This window comes from Apodemus sylvaticus, chromosome 5 (genome assembly GCF_947179515.1).
Source record: "Apodemus sylvaticus chromosome 5, mApoSyl1.1, whole genome shotgun sequence".
Lineage (NCBI taxonomy): Eukaryota > Metazoa > Chordata > Mammalia > Rodentia > Muridae > Apodemus > Apodemus sylvaticus.
Genome location: NC_067476.1, coordinates 126,096,151 through 126,115,258, shown reverse-complemented (window position 1 = coordinate 126,115,258; position 19,108 = coordinate 126,096,151). Strand labels below are relative to the sequence as shown.

At 40.7% G+C, this 19,108-nt stretch overlaps 1 non-coding gene across 1 annotated transcript; it reads left to right on the top strand.

Annotated features, from left to right (window-relative positions):
* Positions 1–1,449: 1,449 nt before the first annotated feature.
* Positions 1,450–1,582, top strand: LOC127686557 (small nucleolar RNA SNORA17). Its single transcript, XR_007978172.1, has one exon. It is a non-coding gene; the product is annotated as a small nucleolar RNA SNORA17 (small nucleolar RNA).
* The last annotated feature ends 17,526 nt before the right edge of the window (positions 1,583–19,108 follow it).

Sequence of the window (19,108 nt, the reverse complement as noted above, 5' to 3'; positions counted from 1 at the left end):
CAAGGTGATCCTTAGTTACATGAGTTTGAGGTTAGCCTGTTCTACATGAGAGCCTGTTTCAATACATGCTTTTAATTTATTAAAATAAATAACTATAAAACAAATTTAAACCTGCAGCCTTTCAAATATTAAGTTTTATGAACCTTAGTGCTTTTATATCTAAATAAACTAAGTTACTAAGTTAAAAGTACAAAAGAATTCTAAGATTCCTGAATGGTCTTGGGACGACATGAAACTTTCACACATGATCTCATTTTTGGGGTTTTATTTTTGTTTTTTAGTTTGGGTTTTTGTTTTTTACTACATGGTTTCATTCTGAAGCCCAGGATACCCTGGAACTTACCATCTAGGCCAGCTCAATCTTTCTGTATCAATCTTCCTATCTCAGTCTCTTAAGAACTAAACCTATAGGTATGAGTGTGACTACAGCCCATAATCTTCCTGAATATATACTGTAGCAAAAGGTCAGTGTCTACACTCTATGGTCTGGTAACCTGAGTCTGGAGACCTGTGCTTTTCAACAAAGCAGCCTTCAGGCCCGTATGGCCACTGAAAACCACAAATGTGAGTCAGGATTGGGACATGTAAATTTCATACCACATTTTGAAGATTTGGTGCCAAAAATAAAAAGAATACAAATTAGCTCAATAATATTTTGTTGATTAAACATTAAAATTGAATGAGTTTAGAATAGGCTAATTATATTTAAATTAACTCCTTTAGTTTTTTTAAAACTACATTTAAAGGCACCTACTATAAAATTTAATACTACTTCTATGACTGGCATTATATTTCTATTGGAAAATCCTTTCCTAAAGCAATCAGTGCTGGCCCATATAAATCTGTGGACTAGATATTATTTTGAAATCATCATGAGACAGATTGATAAGCTGTTCTTTTAAGTAAGAATGTGTGAATTTCCTAAAGCTTTAGAGTCCATAAAACTTATTTTAAAAATATCCTATAGCAATTGAGATTTGGGACTCAATAAGTAACTGTAAAGTAACTTGCTTCATTGAAGGGCAAAGTCAACCTCAGAAGGCTCAAAATGAACCAGATAGCATGTTGGAAACGATCAAACCCAGCATCTGCAGAAGCTCCTATCTCTGTGTTGATTTAGGAACTGGTCCTAGTACACCTGCAAATTCACCAGTAGGGGCCAGCAACATCAGTCTAGAAACTCTCACTATCAGAAGAAAGCTGAGTTGATTGTAAAATTATTTCCTCAGCTTGGAGGTGCTTTAAAGTGTATGAAAGAGAGAGAGAGAGAGAGAGAGAGAGAGAGAGAGAGAGAGAGAGAGAGAGAGAGAGAGAGAGAGAGAGAGAGAGAGAGAGAGAGAGAGAGAGAGAGAGAGAGAGAGAGAGAGAGAGAGAGAGAGAGAGAGAGAGAGATCTAGCATTGATTCTATTTAAATTGAAAAAAGTTCTCCCTTAGAAAAATATGTTTACCCTGCCCTAGAGTTATTACAGGTGTGTCTGATTTGTCACATGTGCATCAGGAGGTGGCAGAGAGGAGAGAGGCTCTGCTATACTCAGTGTTCTGACCTATTATAAACGGCTGAATAATTAGGAGCCTAACCTTCCCTGAAAAAAAAGTAAGCTTAAGATGACCACCAGTCCCAGGGTGGAGAGTAAGTTGGGCGAGGGGGCCTAGGACTGCAGACCCCAAGGGAGAGTGAGCCAGAGACAGACAGCTCTCACAAGGGTGACTCAGGTGGACAGAATGAGAATCATGCTTGAGATGACCACCTGACTGGCACCATGGCCGTCAGTCCAACACATCAAAGATCTTGGGAGCAAAGCACTCCCGAGACCACCCTTGCAACAACCCCAGACACTCAGAGACCCCAGGTGCAACTAAGAGGAGCAAGTAAGTGGTGGAGAGATGGAAAAGGAACAGAAGGATGTGGGCACAACAAAGAGAAGCAGAACTGGAGACTCAAGCGTAGTGAGGAATAGCCTGATGTGAGTAGTCAGTGATGCCACCTGGGACCACGGCGGGGTCCTGGTCTGTGCTGCTATTGGAGGGCCATGTTTGGGTCCCTGGCCCTGCAGCAGTGGCAGCCTGCTACCACCAAAGGCCAGGCAGATGTCTCTAATGCTGCTTGGGGACATATTGATATCTGTGGGCTTGTAAAACTGAACCCAGCCTTCACTTGGACATAATGGGAGATGTGGCCCTAGAAGCAGGAGAGCAAGAGAGCTTACCCAGCCCCTAGGCATCTGGAGTATTCTCCTCACTACCTGTGGCAGGTGGGTGACCAGGCTCTGGGGTCAAGAGATCAGGAGAATAGGCCCTGCCCCTCAAAATCAGGAGAGCAGGCCCTGTACACACAGTCAGCACAGCAGAGCTGATGCTGTTGGCAATGTGTGGGCAAGCTGGCCTGGAGCGTGTGAGCCGGGGAGAGTTGGCCATGCCACTTGTCTGCCATGAGGTGACATGCGCAAGGGGAAAAATGCCCTCCCTCAATCCTTGCACCCATGACCAACAGGAGAACTGGCTCTGAGGTCATCAGAGTGGGAGAGCTGTCCCTCACCCTCACCTGCTATAGCACACAGGAGAGCAGGCCCTGCAGCTCACCTGGGCAGCACAGGAGAGCTGGCCTTGGAACTAGTGGAGTGAATGAAGGAACTTGTCCCACAGACCCAAAAGTACAGTAACTGCATGACAGAAGGCTAAGGAGTCCCAGTAGGTTCCATAAACCAGAGGCCTTGAACCAGACCAATGACTCACTGCAACGAACATTTGCAAGCAGAGAATTGTGGATAAAAAGGTATACTGTGGAACAAACTGTGACACATCAACAGCTTGCACAATGAGACTTTTTTCTCTGTTGGGGGGGATGTTGCAGGGGTGGAGGGCAAGTACAAGGGAAGTGGAGGATGAGTGGGATTGGGGTGCATGATGTAAAATTCTCAAAGAACCAATAAAAAGTTTTAAAGAAGAAAATTTGTGTTTAAATATTCTCATGGTAGGTGGTTGGGCTTCTTCAAGGACCACTATATACCAGGCTGATAAGCAGAAAGCAAGAGGTTTTGTCTCTATTTTACAGACAAAAAAATAATTGAGGCCCCACAAGGTTTCCATCTTGCCCAAGACCCATTATATGCAGACAACAAAGCTGGAAGTCAGTGAGACCTTTGGAGCATCTCTAAACACTGAGAAGGCAGGACAGGGAAGGAAAACAGAAATATTCTACTATTTATAGTATACTGAGTTACCCTCACAAACAACCTATGGCCAGCAACCAAAAGAATAATTAAAAGTAACCAGTCATGACAGCTTAAAGGCTTTTCTTTTTTCCCTAGCCTTTGTGTTAGCGTGGGAGACCAAAAAGCTACACGTCCATCTAGAGCAACCCATTTTCACATGTATTGCTCTATCTCTAAGATTGCTGGGGACTGATAAGGAATATGAAGCCTGCTGAGATTTTAGTAATATTAGGTTTTCCCTTTTGCTCAATATCATGTTTATTTCCAAACCCCACACAAGAAGAAGCAAAGATAATAGACAAATCACATATACCAAACAGCAGATAAAGTCAATGAAAGCATTGCAGATGCGCCCCAGCAGAACTGAGAGCTGTTATCTTTCTTTGAAAACGGGACATAGCTTGGAAAGTGAGCATCTCCATAGAAAAAGCTGGAAACCCTCTCCTTAGATAAGAATCTCATTAATATTTCTTTTTGCAAACAGAGAAGCAAAGAAAAGATTTGTTGAGATGGAGACAGTAGGAGCAGATAGCAGCAGTCCCTGGCTGCTGCCTCCACAAAGTGGAGGGAGGAAATAAAGGTTACATGAATGAGGATCGTTAATATTCATAGCAGCATCTGGTGCTGCGTTGCCAGGAGACAGTAATGAGAATGGAGCATCTTCCAGGTCTAATGGCATTGCGGCTGCCACATCAATCCTGCTGTCCCTAGAAATAAGATCTCTATCATTTGCAAACAGCAAAGCATTGGTGACCTGGCTGTCATTCTAGAAGGTCATTAAAAGATATGCAGATGAGTTGCCCATATTTCTTGAGTCGACGCCCTCCAGCTTCCCTAAGCAATTTTGTGTTTTGGGGGACACCAACGGACAAATCAACTTGGAAAAGGGTGGAAGTACAGGTTCTTGGTGCCTCGGATCCCTAACCAACCTTGGGCTTCAGGATACATTTACCTCTAAGTCTAATAGGTGCAATTCTTGGAGAGTTTAGTCCCATCAACCCTGTGAGCTCATAACTTGTATGAAGGTTGTAAGTCTCTCAACTGTAAACACTGAGTGTGACTATAAGCAGCTTATAGCAGTAACCATACCCTTTATGCCAATGATCCCGTTTGGGTTCTTTCTAGAACAAACTCCTAGTCAAAGAGATTCAACCTGAGCTTGTTGCTTCCCATTGTCTGATGGAATTCTTTAAATAGGAATGCTGACCCAAGTTCCTTATCTCTGTTCTTCACTGGTGAGCCAAGAATTGTCCCTTTATTTGCATGTAGGTACATAGCTCTTTTGCAATCCTATTACAATTTCCAGTCTTTTTTGGGAAATTTTTCTAAATATATTTTAAAATTGTGTTCACAAATTGATGCAAAATTGCTTTTTCATATTAGTATGAAGAACATACAGTGAACAAAACTATACAAAGTCGTTGCCCTGATGGAAGCGTCAGTCAATTATTCTAAGCCAATGAACAAATACATAAACTCTTATTGAGACATTTGTCAAATAGTTATTGATGATCTATTCTAAATGAAGTATTTATGTAAAAAATCAAAGACACTACATGGACTGAGACGAAAGGAGCCCTACTTTCTTAGAAATTACTACTCAGTACTTAAGTAAGACAATGAGACCTTAAAATAGAAATCAGCATATCTGGAGATAAGAAAAATGGCTGGAGATCAGTTGTATGACTTTTTGGGGTGGTCAGAAGCCCCTTAAAAATCCCATAGAGCTGAGACATAAAGATGTCACTCTGACCATGGTACATGCAGCTAGGTCACAAGAGCTTACATGGGGGTAGGGTACATCACTTTCCAAGCTCATTTTCAGGGATGTCAGCCAATATGTGTTCATAGTGGCTGGAAATTAGAGAGAGCAGCACCCTGGAAACTAGCAAATGTCATGAATTAGAACTTTTTCCCCCAGAGGGCTTATGTCATTAAGCTTTTCCCAACACTCAGCCATGTGCAGATGTCAAGGGAAGGATTCTTCTTGAAAGATGGAATGCCCTATGAAGGCCAGAGGCTATGAGAATGTTGTATCTGTTGAGAAGGGCCAGCATTTGTACAACGGTTGTTTTAAAGGTACAAATCCCAGGTCAGTATGAGAGTATATGGAAAATTGTTAGAATAGCAAATTCTTAGCCTTGGTCCAAATTGTCTATAAAGCCCATTAGGTCATTTTGATGGAGTCCTATTGGTCTGGATCAAGCACTACCATCAGTAGTGACAGGAAAGGAAGGTTGGAAACGTAACTAGGAGGGACCCTGTAGGCTTCAGTGAGGATTTAGGAAGGTTATATGTATGTGTCAGCTTAGCTAGGCTGTGGTCCCCAGACATTCAGTCAAGCATTAGTCTACATCTTTCTGTGAGGGTAGATAAAATTAATATTTAAATCAAAGCAATTTGAGTAAAGCAGATTACCTTCATCCTGAGATCAGCTGAAAAACTGATCATATACTAAGAAGAGGCTCTTCAGCCAGGAGACAGACTCAGCTCAGCTGCTGTGTCAGTTCTTCCCCAGGCCTCTGCAGGTTTTAGATTTATCAGTGTCTCTAATCATGTGAACCAAATCTGCCAAATACATTCTTACATGTATTGTATGCCATTCACACACGTTCACAAATCTGTGCGTCCTGTTGGTTCTGTCATTGTGCTAGGTTGGGACTGAAGCCTTTACTGAGCAAAGCAGGAAGAAAAGCTGTGTGAAGGAGGTTGAAGCAGAGGCAGACCATTTACTGCCATGCTTTCAAAATTTTCCTCTGCAACCGAGGTCCTTTGGCCCGTGGATCAAATGCATCCCTCAGCCCAAGTGCTTCAAGTTCATTTTGACTTTTAACAAGTACATGTAGCAGCAAATGCAAATAATAACAGAGACCATGTGTAACATCTGAATCCTAATACATCTGATCTTTCACAGAAATATCTGCTGGCATATCATATACTTGCTGACACTGTATCACTTGTGTGTCATTATTCTGAACAATGTACAACCTGAAACTTAATCATGAGAAATATTCCAGAATGAAGGAAATTTTTGAAGCATTGCTAGTCAGTCCTCAAGAATGCAGTCAAGGCCACACAACTTAAAGATTGGTGTGTGATTTTGGATTAAGATAGACCTAAAATGCAATATGGGACCCTGAATTGGAACCCGAACCAGGAACAGAACATTAGTACAAGATGGAGATGCTTGAATAAGATTTGAAGCTATTCTTCTATGTTGTGCCAACAGGAATTTGCTTACACTAACTCTTCATTTGAATGGTACATCACGATATTCATATTTGGAGAAGATGCATAAAGGGTACATATGAATTCTTGGCACAATTTTTTCCTTTATTTTTACAAGAAATTCAAATATAACTAAATCTCCAACACAAAGATCAGCAGCTATTCTTTGGGCAGTGTAGCAGAAAAGTGTCCTCATATACAACGACAGAGAATTTTACTGACCTAGATTTGACTAGAATAATATAGAAGATGCATCATAGATTTGCTAGGATAAGATTGGAGGCTGATATAAATTAACTTCATTGTGTTTCTCTATCCACTGAACACTCTCCAGCTCAAATAGACTTTGAAAAGGTAATATATTAGCTCACATGACAGAAAAGTCAGATGTCTGGATGGCTGAATTCATACCATGACCCCTCTTCCTATCTCTTCATGACAAATTTCTCTTTCCTTTACAATGACATAATTCTCAGACTGCCCAGTATCTTTTCAGGCTTTCAGCTTTTTATATGTAACAATAGGAAAGGGGTTTCTTTTATCTAAATGATCTAAAAGAGACAGCAGAATGATGAGCTTACGGTTGTCATGGGGCCCATATGCACGACTCCTTTGGATATCCATAGCAACTCTGATCTCAAGATTAAGACTTACTGTAGTTAAAGACAGAGATGCATTAGACCTGATTTACCTGAAACACCAAAATGTGGGCAGAAGTACTTTCCTAGAAAGAAAGAGAGAGGGGGGGAGGGAGGGAGAGAGAGAGAGAGAAAGAGAGAGAGAAAGAAAGAAAGAAAGAAAGAAAGAAAGAAAGAAAGAAAGAAAGAAAGAAAGAAAGAAAGAAAGAAAGGCCCTTTCTGAGAAGAGAGATATGTGCAGGTAAAATTAACTAAAGTCCATTATAATTATGTAGGACAAATATTTAGGTGATTAGGGAATAGTTGAAATTCTTAGATGTGTAATGGTGAACGAATGACTAAGCGGTTATTCTAACAACTGCTTCATTATTCTTTCTGGTTCTCCACTGCTGGTCTTGGAGGTCTTTGCTTGGATGAGCTTCTGCCAAGTTCTATTAAGAGAGACTTGCATAGTCAGAGTTGAGAAATGAAGATGTGTTTTCATCACTGGCCAATTCTCCCCAGAATGGTTAGAAAAACAAATACTTGACTGCCTTGAATTTTAAGTATTGAACTCTTGACATTTAACCCTTCCATCTTCTACACACCCTTTCCCCAACTTGCTGAAAGTGAGGCTGTGATTCCTTCTCCCCACCCTCCATCTGTTATCCTGACATTCAATTACCACCAAAGGGGAAAGGGGAGCCAAATTGATGTCCTCCAGGAAGCCAGAGCTCTATGGATCTCCCTTCAGCCCAGTGCATTCATCAATCTTTGTGTCTACACAGCCCAGGGGAAGGCTGGGGAATGGCCAGTCTGCAGCCTGGACAGTGGGATTAGAGAGAGGGTATAGCAGGAGAAAAGTTAGAACTAGCCCATGAGTAGTAGCTTTCTCTGTTTTGACATATATCAACTCACAAAGTCCTGGCCAAGGATGCAATGATGGCCAAACAATATGGGAAGGAGAGTTAAGTTCATAGGTTATCAGGATGCTGGCCCAGACAGGGCCCAAGGCATCTGACCTTGCTGTGAATAACATGAATTTGTGGTTCAACTCTCATCTGAGAACATGCAGGATAATATTAACCCATTTTCCAGTTCTGATTACAGATGAGGAAAAAAAAAAAAACCCAAACTTACTTAACCCATCAAGACTAGTCTATCTGTGAGAATGAGGCCAGTCCATAAATCAGATGTAGAAAAAGTATCTTTTTAGTGTTCAAAGTTATAGGGCCCTCTACCCATGGCAGGGCTTCTCCATGATAAACATAGTTGGGAGGCCAAAATAATCATCAAAGAACCACTTTTAGATTTCAGAAACGCATAGTACCACGGTAAAGCAAGATGGATTGTCTTTTGTGATCATCCATCCTTTCTATGGCAGATAGACTGTGCTGTAGATCTCCTTCTTGTGATGAAACTGGGTCAGAGAAGGCGGCCTTTCTTCAGAGAGGTGGATTGTAAAGAACATCTACCCTCTCATTCATAATTTCTGTTATCATCCTCATGAATCTCCTACTCCAACAATATAATTTATCTTAAATATTAGATTGATATTTTCCTGATGGACAGGCTAGCCCAGTCTTTGGCCTGTAAGAATATAAGAAGCGGCTCAGACTTAGCATGTGAAGAAACATTTTATTTCCAGTTGCTTTTGCTGAGCTTATCACAAGATTTGGGGAATAACCTTACATTTGATAAATCACAAGTCTCTAGCTACTGGATCTCAGATATATTGTTTTGGTTCTTTTCAGCATTTAGCATTTGTAAGACCATGTATACAAGGCAGAAGACTCCCCTTTTCCAGACCAAAAGAGGAGTAAGGATTAGAATGTTGACAACATCCGTGATAATTCATGGGAGGAATTTGAAGGGACCCTTCCAGGAAGGTTTCTTACTGACTAAGGAAATAAGTTAAGTTATTAACACGTGGGGGAAGAGGCTCCTTCTTTTCAATGAACAATTACTTATTTGCAAATAATGCATGCAACTAGGGAATCACAGAGGGATTAACCTGGAGATTTGCTCAAGTCTAGGGAGCTGAAAAGGTATGAGATCTGCTCCTTAATGGGGCCACTAATGAATTGCTCTGAGTGCCCATACTCAGAAATATTCCTTAAGAGAGATCAGCCATTCACTGTTTAGTCGTTTTGAGTCGAATAATGAATGTATCTAGCCCCAAATTCAGTTATTCTCTCTATGTAGATTACTGTGGACAAATTTCTTAACTAATCTCAACTCTTATTTCCCCCCTAAAATTCATAAAACCTTCACTTTTAACCATGACATTTGGTTAACCATGATTTACACAATGAAATATACTCCTAATATATCTACTGCATGCTTGGTTTCTAATGCTCTCAAAGGTAAGTGAGATTTCCCTTTTCTCCTTAATTATAAGGTCTGACTTTGATATCCTCTGTGCCTGCCTATTAAATAATTAGCTCATTTTGAATCTTCCTAGGTTCTTGTCAAAATGTACCAATTTCAAATCTGTCACTTTGGTATAAGGTTAATTTGAGTGGACAGCAATTGAGAACCCAGTTAGAGGAAAAGCTCCTTGTCTTCCCCTCATCTACCAATACACAAAGCACATGCTTCTTTGAGACAGGTGCTCCTAAGTCAGTGAAGACTCCCCTTTTCTCCCCAGAATGAGCATTCTCACCAAGATGAATCTGTGCACACTGAGCTAACTAAGACACTTGTCTTCTCTGATCTTCTCCATAGGTTCCTAGTCACTCTCACAATATTTCTCGACCCTAGAAGCCTACACAGCCCAAGCTACATCTCTTTTCTTTGTTTGGCTCTCCGTAGTTTATTTTTCTTTGTTAAAATGGTATGTGAACTTCCAAGTTGAATGGCTTCTTTGGGGTTTCACTTCTTTACTGTGAGGCTCATATATGTGAAAATATCAATAAAAGTTGCATGCTCTCACTTACTACTTTTCTGTTGGGTTCGCAAGCTTTGAGTACTGAGGCAAAAAGTATAGCGCAGAATATTTTATCCCCAACAAACTCCCACAGCTCCGCAGTTTCCATATTAGTAAAAATAAGGACTCTATGCTCAACCATCCCAGGGGTTTTAGAAAATGCTGTTGGGATTACTGTTTAATACTGTGTATGCAGTGCCTTTATGAAACAACATACTTATATTTGCAAACATTTAAACAGAGGATAAAGGTGTAACCTTCACTCTATGGCCTCTTCCAGCTCCTGACATTGGAGGACAAAATGTCAATCATTCACCTTTTAGCTCCTAACTCAGTCTGTTCCTGCTGTAATAACGGGCTTCTTTCAGGAGGTAAAACCCAACATGGAATGCCCAATGAGGTCCCAGTCAAGGATTCAGAGCTAGAATAGTTATCTAAAGGTGGTGAATGTATCAAGCACAATGATGGTACTTTATTTCTCTAGCCCACACACCTCTTCACACATCAGCAAATACATGCATATGAGCATATATGTGCACACATATACACTGCCCTGTCACTCCTAACGGGGTATTTATGGGTCTTAAGGTTGTAACCACTTAGAAACTGGTGGCATAAAAACCCAGTTGTGGTAAAACTTGTTCTGTGCTCACAGCAGTACAAGCGCATGTTTAACTCTTGCCTAAGGGGGAAAAATTCTACTTATTTTTCTAAAGTGGGACAATAAGTGTTTTAAAGCATTAATAGTTCTAAAATGTATCAGTTTAAGATAAGGTAATATACTGATATTCATATTTTTCATAAATTTCAGTTCATATTTGAGAGGAGAAACTGCTAAAGATTAAATTCTATCACTGACTTAAGCCTTTCCTTTTGATTTTTTCATTCTGAGATAGATTTTCAGTCAGTTGCTCAGCCTGGCCTTGAACTTCTGTAACCCATGTTGATATGAATCTGCAATGCTCTTGTCCCAGCTTCCCAGATGGCTAGTGTTGTAACCACCTGGCCTGACTTTCCGATTTCTTTATTTACATCACTGTGTGCTTCTGTGACAACTGTGTTTCAGTTCATTTAAGCACTTGTAATTTTAAGCATCAAACCGTATAATATTAAAGCTCAAAAACATGTCACTAGAAAATGACATATTGTGATTAAGCTAAAGCACTACTTGAAGCACTGAGATGGAATGTATGTAGTTAGGTCAGGGTTCTGTAAATGTTCAGAAGGAAGAAAGAATCATGAGATTCCTGGGAGAATTCTTTACCATTCTAATACTTAAGAGTCTGTGTAGGTGACAACTGGTGAAAAACTAAGTCAGTGAAATAATTCCTAAAGATATTCTGCTATACTCATAGATTGGTGCCTAGCCCAGTTGTCATCAGGGAGACTTCATCCAGCAACCCTGGAAACAGATGCAGAGACCCAAAGCCAAATATTGAGCAGACCTCGGGGAGTTGTGCAGAAGAGAGGAAGGAAGGCTTGTAGGAGCCAGAGGAGTCAAAGACACCGCAAAACTCACAGAATCAACTAACCTGGGCTCATAGGAGCCCACAGAAACTGAACCACCAACCACAAAACATGCATGGGATGAACCTAGGTCCATATATGGTTAACATATAACATAACATATAACATAACTCTGCATATATGTTACAGTTGTGTAGCTTGGTCTTCATGTGGGACTCATGTGGGCAGGTGCTATCACTGACTCTTTTGCCTAGTTTGGAACCTTTTTCCTCACACTGGCTTTCTTTAATATGAAGGGATGAGCCTAATATGAAGGGAGTATTGTAACTCGATAATATCCATGGGAGACCTGTCCTTTTCTGAAGAGAAACAGAGGAGGAATGGGGTTGGGGGCAGAGAGGCCATGCAGGGGAGGGACTAAGGGGGGAGGAGGCAGGGAAAATTGTGGTTGGGATGTAAAAAAATAATAAAAATAAAACGAAATAAATGTTCTTCTAAGATTAAAAAAGAGTCTACATAGGTGGACCATCTCTGCTCCAAAATGAGAGTTTCATATAAGGCAAATATTGATGATGGTTTATCATTGTTTAAACTATTATAATGTAGAGGTTAGTTAGCAAGTCCACTGCAATAATTTTTAATACTGAATTCAAATGAGAAGATGGCAGTGGGTGAGACATATACATATGTGTATGCATATACATATACATCATATACATACACATATACATCATATACATACATATATATGCACACACACACACACACACACACACACACACACACACACACACATATATATATATATATATATATATATATATATATATATATATATATGCAACTGATGCTATGGGAGGATCCATAAAACCATAACCTGGGAAACTGGGATGCTAGTAGTTTCACTTTCTATAAACTGAAAATACAAAAAGTGTATTAATGGAAGTATAGTTAATTCTAGCATTGCTCATCTGGGGCTTGCTTCTCAAATACGACATGAAAGAAAAGCCCCAGGGAAAGCTTTGTGTGTGCTTGGGGTATTTTGGGTAATCAGAGGAAGTGTCAAGGAAGAAGAAAGAAGACAGGAAAAGAAGAAAAGTAGATGAGTTGGGGGAATGCCAAGAAAAATAGGATATGACATGTAAGAGATTTAAAGGGGAGTATGTAAAAATAGAAATAGGAGACCTGTTTAGATGGACTCTCAAGTTTCATTCATGTGGAGAAAAAAGGAATATAGATTGGATGGGAAAATTTTTGGATTGCAATACATAGCTAAGAAAGTTTGCCAGAGTCTGTGGGGGAGTTCGTGGGCCAACATCAACAATAACCACAAAGTATTATTCTATCTCAAGAACTAGATCTGTCTCTGTGTCCTAGCTGTGGTGAGGGACCAGGCCTTTGTCCTGGGGTGGCTCCTGTGAGATTCCACCCTGTTTTTGTTAGGATTTCTCTTGCTGTAATAGAAGGCCATGACTAACCAACTTGAGAATAAAACAGGTTTATTTCAGCTTTCAACTCTCAAGTCGTACTCCGTTGTTGATTGAAGTCAGGACATGAACTCAAACAGGGCAGGAACCTGGAGTAGGAGCTGATTGAGAGGCCATGGGAGAGTGCTGCTTCCTGGCTTTTTCTCATAGCTTGCTTATCCTGTTTTCTTAATACCATCCAGGGCTACCTGACTAGCACTGGTAACACCACAGTGAGCTGGGCCCTCCTATGCCGATCATTGATCAAAGCAATACCCGTAGACTTGTCTATGGGCCAATCTTATAGAGACATTTCCTCAATTAATATCCTTCCCAAATATATCTAGGTTTGGGTGAAATTGTCAAAACCTTACCTCTATCACATTATATAGGCTTTTCTTTAATGTTGTGTTTAAATGGAAAGACAAGGGGAGTTGGGTGGATGGTTCATTCATAAAGTTCTTCCTTTGGAAGTTCAATCTCCAGAACTCACATAAAAAAATTGGGGCATGGTGAAGCTCACTTACAGTCCCAGCCCTGGGAGGGCAGAGACAGATGTATCCCTGGGGATCACTGGCCAGCAGCCATACTTAATGAGCAAGTAACAGACCAAGTGAGTAATGCCACCTCAAAACAAAATAAATAAATAAAAAATAAAACAAAGAAAGAAAAACAGATACCTGAGGTTGAGCTTCTGGCCTCTATATGCATTCACACGTACATGAACACATATACTCTCTGTCTCTCTGTGTGTCTGTCTGTCTGTCTGTCTGACTGACTGACTGACTCTCTCTCTCTCTCTCTCTCTCTCTCTCTCTCTCTCTCTCTCTCTCTCTCTCTCTCTCTCTCTCTCTCACACACACACACACACACACAAGGTGTGCTTCATTTATCTGCTAGACATTTCTCAAGCCAATCAAGTCGACAATTACGTTTAACCATCACACTAATCATTGGTCTTATTCATGCCCAAACCGAGGCTTCATGTTTGCTGGCAATGTCTCTACAGCCTCAAAAGCTTAGAGTGAGGGATGAATGTGATCACCCTTATACAGAAAGAAATCAGTGAGGAGGCCTGAAAGAGGGGCTGTCACCCATTCTCACAGTGGCTTTGCGATTTCTCAGCATTAATATGAACTCCTGGGGCATTAACCATCACATTAAATTAGAAGTTCAGATTCAATATTAAAATCCAAATAGAAATGTTTTAGGTCACCCTCTGTTGCTTATTATTCATTTCATTATCGATTAATGAATTGAAATGATTCATTTCCATTAATGTACGTGAATAATTCAGTAGCGGTGCTCCAGTGTAGAACCTTCTATTTTTTGTCCTTCTCTGTCCTTCCCTGGGCTTCTTTATTCAATTGTGATGCCACTGCTGATGTGAGAAGTCACATGTTTACCACAGGGACTTAAGTGCTTACAAAATCATTGAGGGGAAAGTAGCTAGGCTCCCAGGAAGACCTCAGAATGAGTCTCCCAAAGCAGCCACTTCCTCTGCCCTAGAAAGGACCCAGTTGACCCTTCTGTGAGCTATCACACCACAAAGGTTCTGTTGTGATCTGAGGTCAGTAAGCCACCACCACATTAACTCTGGGAATACATCACTTTAGCCTTGGTACTTGATAAATGGATTTCTCTGTAGCCACAGCTATAGGCAGGCACCAACCTGCCCCAACCAAGGAGCTGATGGGTGAGGATATGAATCTGTCTCCTGCTGCCTTCCAAACACAGTGCACCTTACCCCCATGCCAAGATGCAATGGAGCTTGGCAAATATAGGCCTTTCCCTTGGTACCTCTAAAAATGAGACTGTAAATGAGAGAAATTGGGTGGAGAAAGCCTGTGGGAATATGGGCTACATCCTCCGACCATTTGGAATCAAATGCGAGTTCTTGTACATGGAAGACAGGTGGACTAACCATGATCTACAGCAACAGCCTTCACCTTCTCTTCCCACTCAAAGTTGTCTTCATTTGGAAATGTATTTCACACTAAAGTAGAAATTATTGATAGCAGTCAAAGTACTGCTGTTGCCTAGTATATCTAGATAAACGGAAAATAAAAGATGGCAGGACTTTTTATTAGGTTAAATAAATAGCAAGCTCCAGGAAGACATTTATAAAATTATGGCACACTAGAAAATGTGTTTGTATGAGTCTGTTCTTGTGTGCACCTACCCGTTTATGCATGTACATAAATGCATATATCACATAGAAAACAGCTCAAAGGATACTCAGCTCAAAGGATAATCCATTGGCAAAGATCGCCTCTTTGTGTAGGACAAAGGGTGGTGTGAGAAATTTTCACCTGACATTGCCGTGTACTTGCTGAATGACTTACAAAGAACCTACATTGCTTCATCCAGCATTTTTGTATTAAGCATCTTCAAAGCATGCCACCAGGAAAGGAATATGTCAAGTGCTCTGGGGGTTGTCACATGTACTATAGTTATATAAAAAAAATGATGTTGTTCACTTAAGTGACTTTCGGGGAGTGGGGGACCAGAAAAGGAGAAATCATTTGAAATGTAAATAAAAAATATATCGAATAAAATTAAAAAAAGAATATCCCGAAAAAAAAGACCTATGTAGCTTACATATGTGACATTTATTCATGATACAGAATTAAAACTAGAGGTGAAACAGAGAAAACATAAAACAACCTTGGATGGTGTGGTGGTTTGAATAGGTATGACCCCTATAGACTCAGGTGTTTGAGTGCTTGGCCCATAGGGAGTATCACTATTAAGAAGTGTGGCCTTGTTGGAGTAGGTGTGGTTTTGTTGGAGGATGTGTGTCACTGTGGGGCTGAGCTTTGAAGTCTTCTATGCTCAGACCATGCACAGTGTGGTACATAATCCCTTCTGCCGCCTGTGGATCAAGACAGAACTCTTAGCTCTTTCTCCAACACTATGTCTGTATGGTTGCTGTCATGCTTCCTACCATGATGATAATGAACTAAACCTCCGAAAGTGTAAGCCAGCCCAAATTAAATGTTTTTAAGAGTTGCCTTGGTCGTGGTATCTCTCCATAGTAATAAAACCCTAAAATAAATGGTATCTTAGAATACATGACAAACATACCTAAGAGACAAGTGCCAATCACTCCTTTAAGTGGGTGACTTAAGTTTTCTGGAACAGTTTATTCATCTGTAAAATGGGCACGGTAATAGTAACTATCTCAGTGCTGTTATGGGGACTGTGGATAAACGTAAATGAAACAATTAGAATCATGAACAGCCATTGTTCTTATGCATTGGAGTAAGGATGCTCACTCCTAGGTTACTGGAACAAATAACCATGAAGCTAAAGTTCGAAACAGCAAAAGTCATTCCTTTCACAATTCAAGAAGCTGGAAGGCTAAATGTAAGGGCTTTATCTGAGCTGGTTCATTCTGGAGAGTGAGAGTATATTCCAGACACTGAGTGTGAAGAGCAGCCCTTTGCGTGACATTCATGGACCTGTAAAGGTGTCACCCCAGTCTGCCTCCGTTGTCACAGACTGCTTCCCTGCCTTCCGCTCATGTGTCCAGGACTCATCATTAATGGCATCACTCGCTATGATGGCATCACCTCGTCCAGTATGGCCTCAACAATTTCAGCTGTAAAGACCCTCTGTCCAAGTGAGACCACTCGGTGAGGAGCAGATCGAGTTCAGGAGGACTCTTCACCTGCTGCACGCAGTAAGCTCCATCCCCACAACTTCCAAACATGTAAAGAGCAAGAGAGGAGAGGAGCGGAACTTCATGCTCCCAAGAGGCCATCTGGAGCCAAAATTCATCACTGCCAGGACTTTTGTTTGTTTCTTTCTTTCTTTCTTTTAATAAATAATGAAGTGCCAAAAAAGGGAAATTCACAGAAATCCTACGGCTGAGTTCCAGTCTGTTACTTTGGCAACAGTATCACTTTATTTAAATAAAATGCAAAATCTTTTACATTCAATCAATAGTAAGCAAATATTATGTCTCCCCCAACTCCTGTGTAAATTATTTGTTTCCCTGGATTTCAATAGCAAGTGGGCCTCAAGTGTTACTTGCAGTTTTCTAAATGTGCCACTAGAGGGCGGAGGGGATGTATGTTTGCACTTGAGATGCTCAGCGCAGGATAAATGAGAGATTCTTGTGTGGCTCTGGAGTTTGAGCTGTACGTTTGTGATTGCAGGGTAATTTCATCTTAATGTTGACAATGCAGCTCGCACTGCAGATCAAAGCCAGATAGTATAAATCACAAGCTGTGTTCCTATTAAAAGCATATTGTTTGATGGAGACGGGAGTCTATTCGATAACAATTCAAAGCTTCCTTTAATCACTGAAGTTCAAATGCTGTCTTTAAAATTGGTCTTTGGTACAGTCAGAACGGGCATTGCATTATATATGAAACAGCGTTTAAAAATAACTGCGGTGCAATGGTTTGAGGAGACTGAAGATCGAAAGTAGGTTCTGGGGTTTTCAGCCCGGAGCACGTGGGCTGACGTCTCTGCTTTGCCTCCCCTCAAATGTGAGCATCAAGTAGCTCAGAAAGGTGGCAGGCCTCAGAAAGATGACAGCAATGGCAGCAAACACAGAGGTACTCGACATATATTAATTCATTTCATTTGTATAACAATCTTTTCCATGTGGATAGCCATTAACGTCTTTACAAATTCTAAACCCCATAATCACCCAGAGGTACCAAATCACTAAATAACCTTTTGTAACGACTGCACAACACAAAGACACTAATGATGCCAAATGCAGAGATGGATGAGGAGCAATGGAAGGTATTACACAGTGCAGGAAAGAATGCATGAAGTGTCAGCCCTGTGGAACAGCTTTACCATTTAGTATAAAGTTAAATACTAGTTACAACCTGATACAGACTTCCCATTCTAGGCAATTATCTAAGAAAAACAAAAATGAATTACCACGTACAAGCATTACATGAATGTTTATACCTACTTAGTTCATAGGTGCCTAACATAAGCAACTCAGAAGTCTCTCATTTGGTGAATAGAAAAGCTACTCTACATGCAATGGAATGTGGATTAAAAATGGAAAATGAAAAGCTTCTCACCTGAAGGATCCTAAAGAAAAAAGATGGAAGATTCAAAGTGCTAATTATAAGAATAGAGAATGATAAGGGGTCATCGAGATGCAGGGAAGGAAGAAAATTGACTACTGTGGGACATTATGGAGTTTGGGCAGGGTAATGACAGTATTCTAAGTCTTGATGGTAAAGGTCACATAGTTATGTTCATCTAAACTCATAGAACCATGTACAAAGAAGTGAATTTTCTTGTATGCAGATTAAAAGTTTTGATCCAGCATAAGCAATAAGTTAGACTTCAGCACTTGGGAGGCAGAGCAGACACAGGCAGATTTCTGAGTTCAAGGCCAGCCTGGTCTACAGAGTGAGTATCAGGACATCCATGGCTATACAGAGAAATCTTGTCTCGAAAACACACGCACACACATGCATATGCACACACATGCACACATGCACACACAAAGCCAGACTTCAAAGGCAAGCTGGCTGACAACAGTTTCCAGTCTGTCCTCCAAGATGCTTCAGCCAGCTTTAAGAAGAAACACATGCATCTGACCATGTAAAGAATTTGAGCAGTATAGCATGACAACTATTTATATAATATTTCATTATGTGAAGCATTAAAATTAACCTAGAATTATTTTGAGTACATGAGAGGATGATTTTTTTTTGTTTTTGTTTTGTTTTGTTTTGTTTTGTTTTGTTTTGTTTTTTCGAGACAGGGTTTCTCTGTGTAGCCCTGGCTGTCCTGGAACTCACTCAGTAGACCAGGCTGGCCTTGAACTCAGAAATCTGCCTGCCTCTGCCTCCCAAGTGCTGGGATTACAGGCGTGTGCCACCACGCCCGGCTTGGATTTGGTTTTTTCAAGACAGGGTTTCTCTGTATAGCCCTGGCTGTCCTGGAACTCACTCTGTAGACCAGGCTGGCCTGGAACTCAGAAATCTGCCTGCCTCTGCCTCCGAGAGTGCTGGGATTACAAGGGGGGATGAATGTTATAATCAAATTCTATGTCATGTAACATAAGTGACCTCTGAATCCATGGATGTAGACATCCAAAAAGGGGTTGGGAATCAAGTTCCATGGATACTAAGGGAAGACTGCATGTTTATTTCAACATGTTTGAGATATATAAATGTTGGATAATTGTTCAATGTGCTCAT